Here is a 6,913-nt window from a genome sequence, read left to right as displayed (position 1 = left end):
TATATAAAATTATATACAAAAGTTAATTATATATAAAATATAATATATATAACAATTATATATCATATTATATATTTTAGAAGTTTTTCCCTTTAGGTGTGTGTGTTCACCAGAGAGAGAGAGAGACAGTGAGACAAAGTGAGAAATCACTTTCTAGGGGCTTGGCTACCCTGTAATCTCTTCTCCTTCATTATCTTCCTGGAACATTGGGCATACACACACATGTGTTTGGCACGATTTTCAAGCTACCAGGTCTGGGACTTGAACTGTGATCACCCATGTGGGAGTCCACCAACATAACTGATACATTATCTGCTGACCCTCTACATTTTAGGTTTTGACTGTATCTCACCAGACATATCTCTCACCAGATATGTGGTAAAAATGAAAACAAAACAAAACAAACAAAAATTTTTTGGTTGAGTTGTGGTCTGCTTGAGAATCTGCTCTAGACTTCTCATTCCCTCTGTTTCAGGAAATGCAGTGTGAACAGAGCTTCAGAGCAGCTCTGCTTCCTAGCTTGACCCTACCTTTCATTAACAACAGGCTGTGAAAAATGCACTTTATATTTCTGACCTCCAGTTTCCTCAACTGAAAGAGAAGTAATATTATCCAGTGTATGTGATTATTTTGAACACTGCGAGTATTTCACAAGATTTTCTTCAGAATGGCTAGCATAGAGTACATATTTAGCCATTTTAAAAACTAATTTTTAGGGTACAATCACAGAGAAAAGCATTAAGCAATCTTCTCTGTCCCAAATGTGTCTTTAAACTCTTTTTATGTTATAGGACTCCTTCAATTCTTTAACTACAATTTACTCGTTGGGTGACCTGAGGCATTTGACCTGCAGAGGGCAACTTTATCTTAAAAATAAATCACATATATACTAAGGGGGGGCATATAATGTTTGTCGTTCATAGTCTGGCTTGCTTCGATTAGTACGAAATCTTTCCTTTTCTTCCACTTTGTATCAGATGTCAGGATCTCATTGTTTTTAAGGCAGAATAGTATTTCATAGTGTATAAGTGCCATGGTTTTTCAATCCATTCATTTGTTCTTGGCAATTGTGAATATTGCTCTTGTAATCATGGGTGTGCAAAGGTTTCTTTCTTTTTTTCTTTGTAATCAAATATATTTTAAGGATTAATGTTTAGACATTATTTAAGTGTGTGGGTATATCTAGGCAAGCTAAGCACACTTTGGCAACACACTATTAAATGTTATCATTTCTATGTTGAAATATGTAAAGACATCTGCAAACTAGTACCCAAGAATGAAGACATACATTTACAAATACACACATTCTAGATTTGATAAGGTAAATGTAAATTGATGTCATGACTCCTTCCAAACAGAAGACCCACAAGACTAGTAAGAGAACCATTAGATCCCTGTAATAGGAATGTGCAAAATTAAAGGATGGTAAACTGATATCTACGTAACTATCGAACCAACAACTAGTTTATACATCGTTGATGACCTTCTAAGATGTATCATGAGTGGTTCAAAGAATGTTTTTTCCAGAGGAGAAGCTTTTAAGAGGCTAAATCCCAATACTTTAAAATGACACAGATAATAGTTCTTATCTGTTTGACCACTGCCTCAAGTATGTGACATGATTTTAAGATAAGCAGTCTTTTTTTTTTTTCCTTTGGAGAGGTTTTTTGCTATAGGGCGTGTGCACTCACCAGACAGACAGACAGAAAGCGAGAAATCACCCCCCAGGGAGCATGGGGACGCCACAATCCCTTCCCCTCCATTCTCCTCTTGAGATCTTGGGCATGCATGCACATGCGCCCGGCATGAGTTTAAGTCACCGGGTCCAGGACTTGAACTGTGGTTGACTACGTGGGAGTCCAGTTACATAGCCATTATGCTAACTGCTGGTCCCACGATAAGCAGTCTTTTATCCTAAACAAGAGGTTCTAAACAAATCCTTAGATTCTAAGCAGAAAACAATGGCAGGTAATATAGATTTACATTAAGCAAGTTATCTTTACTCAGTTTCCCAGTTCTCATGCTTCAGCTATCTAGTTTTACCTTATATTTGTTTAAGGTCCCTTCCCACACCTTGTTAATTTTGGTGAAGTAAGCACATTTTAAAAAGAAATTTGTGTCCAACCAGATAGCAGTACAGATATCAACCAAAGTTGGATCCTAGCAACCAGTCCCCCACTGCTCACCTATGGGCTCTGTCAAATGATAAATTTCCAGTCATCTCTCTTGAAAAGTACACATCCTCTGTCACACTGGTTGAAAGCAAAATGGACTTTTTGTTTCCTGTGTTAAAACACTGCACACTTCATAAATTAAAAATGGCCTAGTCACCCTACACTTGTCTAAAATCGTTTTTTTTTTTTTTTTTTTTTTTGGGATTTTTGCTATAGGGCCTGTGTGCTTGCCAGAAAGACAGAGAGAGACAGAGAGACAGAAAGCAAGAAATCACCCCCAAGGGGAAGACGGCCACACCACAATCCCTTCTCCTCCATTCTCCTCTTGAGATCTTGGGCACACACGCATGTGCGCCCGGCGTGAGTTTAAGCCACTGGATCTGGGACTCGAACCACTGTTGGCTACATGGGAGTTCAGCAACATAGCCTTTACACTAACTGCTGGTTCCAACATGCCTAAAATCTTATGGACAAAGAATATATATTTAAGTTTCATCAAGATTGCTTTAGAATTTCCACCTACTTATTTTTATCCTTACATTATTGGTAGTTGGCACTCTAAACAAATAAATAAGATCTGTTCAAAAGTTAAACTATTTGTTTGTCCTACTAGATTTGGGCCTGCTTGATTCAAAGCCAATATTACAAAATTGTAGGTGCTATTTCTGGCTTCACAGCTACAAGTCACTTGAAATTATATGTCACACGCTAGTTTCATAAATCACGGTCTTTGATTTTTCTAGACAGAGCTATTACGAATGAATACAAACTTGAAACATATCGTAATTTAATCTAATAAACTTTGGGTCCTGATTTTTAAATTTTAAGGCATGTGTGTTTTTCCTTCAGTAACAACATTGTACAAATTAACGTTTACAATCATATGCATGATCTATAGTAAAAATAAAAGGAGTTTGGATTACAGTGTTTTTGAATTTTGAGTAACAATTTAGCACCTATCATACTCTAACTGCTATAAATAATAAGGCAACAGCAATGCCTTATTGTACAATAATACTGCCTTTCCTCAGTCTTACCTGGTGGTGAGAGCCCAGTGATGTTAAGAATCTTATGCCTACTTGTATTATCAGCATACATTTTTCTAGGGGTTTCAAATGATGAAAGAGGTCCTACATCAATCACCCTATCGCAGGCTGGGCTAGTTACAGCAGCTGTTAACGAGCATCGGCACAACTAATACTGTGCTTACGCTCAGATGATGTGGTTTGGTAGTTTTCAGCTCTTTTAACTTCAATCTTTCCACTGCTTCCTTGGCTTCACATTGTTTTCCAGCGAAGAAAAGCTGTTGATGTGTCCGTTCACAGTAGCCATGGACCCATTCTGGTGGTCCTTCAGGCGGTCTCTCCTCTGGGAGGCCCCCTTCCTGTTATAGATCTGATGTAGAAGTTTGTGAAGACAGCAGCCAGAGAAATCATGTATTCAGTCTGGAAATATAACCACCCAAGAAGGAAGGAACACGGCCACATGACCCCCCACAGCTGGTCTGAATGTCAGCACGAACTGAAGCAGCTGCCTGAGGGATGTACTTCTTCCCCAGAGGTGTGGATGTGAAAGGGGCAGATAAGAAACCATAATAAGAGTACATGAGGGTGTGCATATAGCTGTTAAGTGTGGCACCAAAATAACTCGGCCGCAGTGGACCGAGTTCATCATGAATCACCAGGTGTTCAGCATGGAGGCGTGTTGGTAGACCTGCAGGATTGTGATCTGGTGTCTGTTCTTACACAGGATGAAGAAGGTGTCCGTGAATTCTATGAGTCTGGAGAAGCAGTACCGCCAGAGGGCACAGATAATCTTCATGTTGAATTCTCCCGTGTGCCCTGATGGAAGTTGTATTTGTCTTCTCATAATCCTGTCACTAACTCACAGAACTACACAGAGACAGCAATGTAAATCCAAGGTTATGCAGCACTAAAATCCCCCCATAAGAGAATGCCTGTCTATTTTTCATGTACTTTGGTCCTAACCATACCATGAATATGACAGAGCAGATAAATATAGTTATGTAACTGTCCAGAAGAAACCATCCTTTGACTCTGGTATCTCTCGGTTCTGGCAATGCCTTGAGATAGGTACTAAGTGATGTATCAATATTTTTTTTTTTAATTTTTAAAACCTCTCAGCCTGTGGGATGGCAGCAACTTGAAGTTGCAAGTTGGAGGTGGCAGGAGTGAGGGTGGTCAACCCAAGCGGAGAAGGACGTAGAATGGAGGTGCCGGCAGCCAGGAACCACTATGATAAGTTGCAAGTATTTCTCTGAATGAGTGTTTTTTTATCCTTTGGGTATGTATGTGTGTGTAGACATACACACACATACACACATATATACATATATAAACATACACATATATACATACACATACATATATAAACATATACACATATATATACACACATGTATAGAAACACACACACATATATAAATATATATAAAATCTGTACTTTGTGGCAGAAACTGAAGACATAGTGGCAGAGAGGGCACCTGTAGATGTCAGAGATAGTATAGGAGGGCATGGGTGGTGAGATGTGGACGAGAGGAGCTCAGGGGAAAAAAAGGGAATCATTTATCAGACACAAAAAAGAAAAGATACCGATTGATGATAATGTATATGGTGATAGCTTTCATTTGACTGACAGACACTGTATGCATGCTGGGCAAAACATTTCGTACAAAATGAACCGTGACTGAATGTAAATTATTTTTAAAATTAAAAAATATTTCTGTAATAAAACTGTAAAATTAAAGAAATTGAAGAAAAAGAACGAAAGAAAGAAAGAAAGAAAGAAAGAAAGAAAGAAAGAAAGAAAGAAAGAATAAAAGGAAGAAAGGAAGGAAGAAAGGAAGGAAGAAAGGAAGAAAAACAAGTCAGGTCACATCTCTAGTTTGCTTAGTATGAAATCTGCCTTTCATTGGAAATGTTGCATCCTGTAGATTAGCATCATGAATACCTCTACTAAGAATTATAAGTAAAACTTGAAGTGTAAAAGTATTTTAATCCTTTATTTTTTAAAAAAGAAAACCCTATTTTCTCCCTTGGAAGAGAGAGTGTTATACATACTATTTGGACTGAAACCTTTTTGAGAGCAAGGACTATGTTTTTAACTTGTATTTATTCCGAAAGCCTAGCAATACTATTACATTCATGGTGGTTGAATAACGTGTCAATTGGTATTTTCTTTACTCTTTTAGGAGTTGTCATTTATGAAAACTATAAATACCATGTGTGTTGGGGGTAAGAATATTAGAAAACAAGGCTCTAAAAATTCTCAGGTACTGATTTAATTGGTTAATAATACTTTTCTGTACATGGAACCTTATAACCTGAACAAGACTCCTGTTATTAGATGTTAAAAATCAATTCATTTTCTTTTATTCATCCTTTATTCTTGTTTCTTCTTCGTCTTTTAGACAAATATCCTAATGCTTTTAAGGTAATAATTACATTTGAGAGTTCATTTAGTATTTTTTTATTGCCAGAGGGCATGTATGCTTGCAAAACAGAGAGAGCGAGAGAGAGCGAGAGAGAGCGAGAGACAGAGATTCAGAGAGAGAGAGAGAGAGAGAGGCAAGTTCCATAATGGAGAATTCTCATATTCCAATCCTTTTTTTGCCTCCATTTCTCCATCCTGTCAGGACTATGGACACATATCCAGTGTGTTTTTCAAGCTGTTGGGGCCAAGATTCAAACCATAGTCAGTCATGTAGGATTCGGTCCCCTATGGACAGTGGTTAGCTGCTGCACCACAAATACTCCTAGATACTTATCATACATTAGCACACAAAACTAAGAGCCCTGCCCTTAACGGATTTATAATTTAGGAGGATGGAAGACTGACATTAACAAATGAGTTCATTGCAAAGAACATCAGGAAAGGTAAGTGTCTAGAATAGTGCCTGTTTCATAGTAGGCACGACATAAATATTTTCTTTTTCTTTTTTTTGGGAGGGGGGGAGTTAAAGAATATCTTTATTAACATTCACTTTTCATTCAGTGTTCTATAAAATACAGCTTGATAGTATTAGAAGTATCATCAAATAAATTATTCAATAACCCTCAATGTCTGCTGAAAGTTTTCTGTTAAATCTCAGGATTTTAAGAAGCTATAATTCTCTTCAGTATTTTAACTTTTCAACCTTGTATTATGTTGTATTTCTTTTTTAACTTTGAAGCTAGGAAGTTTAGATTCACATTTATGGCCAGTTTGTAAAACATATAAGGATATATACCTATGTATACATCCACCTACACATGTATATTTGTGTGTGTATGTATGTGTGTGTGTGTGTGTGTATTTCTCCTGACCTTATATTAGTTGTTGTTTTCTATTTCAGTTATCTTGCCATAGGGCGGGCGCCACCACGCCCACTATTTCAGTTATCTTGAGCTTTTTAAAATTATTCCTAGTTTGTATATATTTAATGCTTATGTTCATTGGGTACAGTTAATTTTTTAAAGCATGTATATAATATATAATAATCAAATCAAAGATATTCACACATTCATTTTCTGCAACCTAGAATACTACATTACACTGTACACATTTGATAATAGTTCTAGTAGTTTGTTTTTTTTTTGAGAGTTTTTTTTTTGCTATAGGGAGCATGTGCTCACCAGAGAGACAGAGAGACATAGAGAGACAGAAAGCGAGAAATCACCCCTCAGGAGGGATGGCCATGCCGCAATCCCTTCTCCTCCATTCTCCTCTCAGGATCTTGG

General features: G+C 37.2%; 1 pseudogene; it reads right to left on the bottom strand.

Moving 5' to 3' along the window:
* Positions 1-3,425: 3,425 nt before the first annotated feature.
* LOC102472342 (elongation of very long chain fatty acids protein 5 pseudogene) lies at positions 3,426-5,395 on the bottom strand (annotated as a pseudogene).
* Positions 5,396-6,913: the final 1,518 nt, after the last annotated feature.

Source organism: Tupaia chinensis, unplaced genomic scaffold (genome assembly GCF_000334495.1).
Source record: "Tupaia chinensis unplaced genomic scaffold, TupChi_1.0 Scaffold000637_1, whole genome shotgun sequence".
Lineage (NCBI taxonomy): Eukaryota > Metazoa > Chordata > Mammalia > Scandentia > Tupaiidae > Tupaia > Tupaia belangeri.
This window is presented reverse-complemented; position numbering and strand designations above follow the sequence as displayed.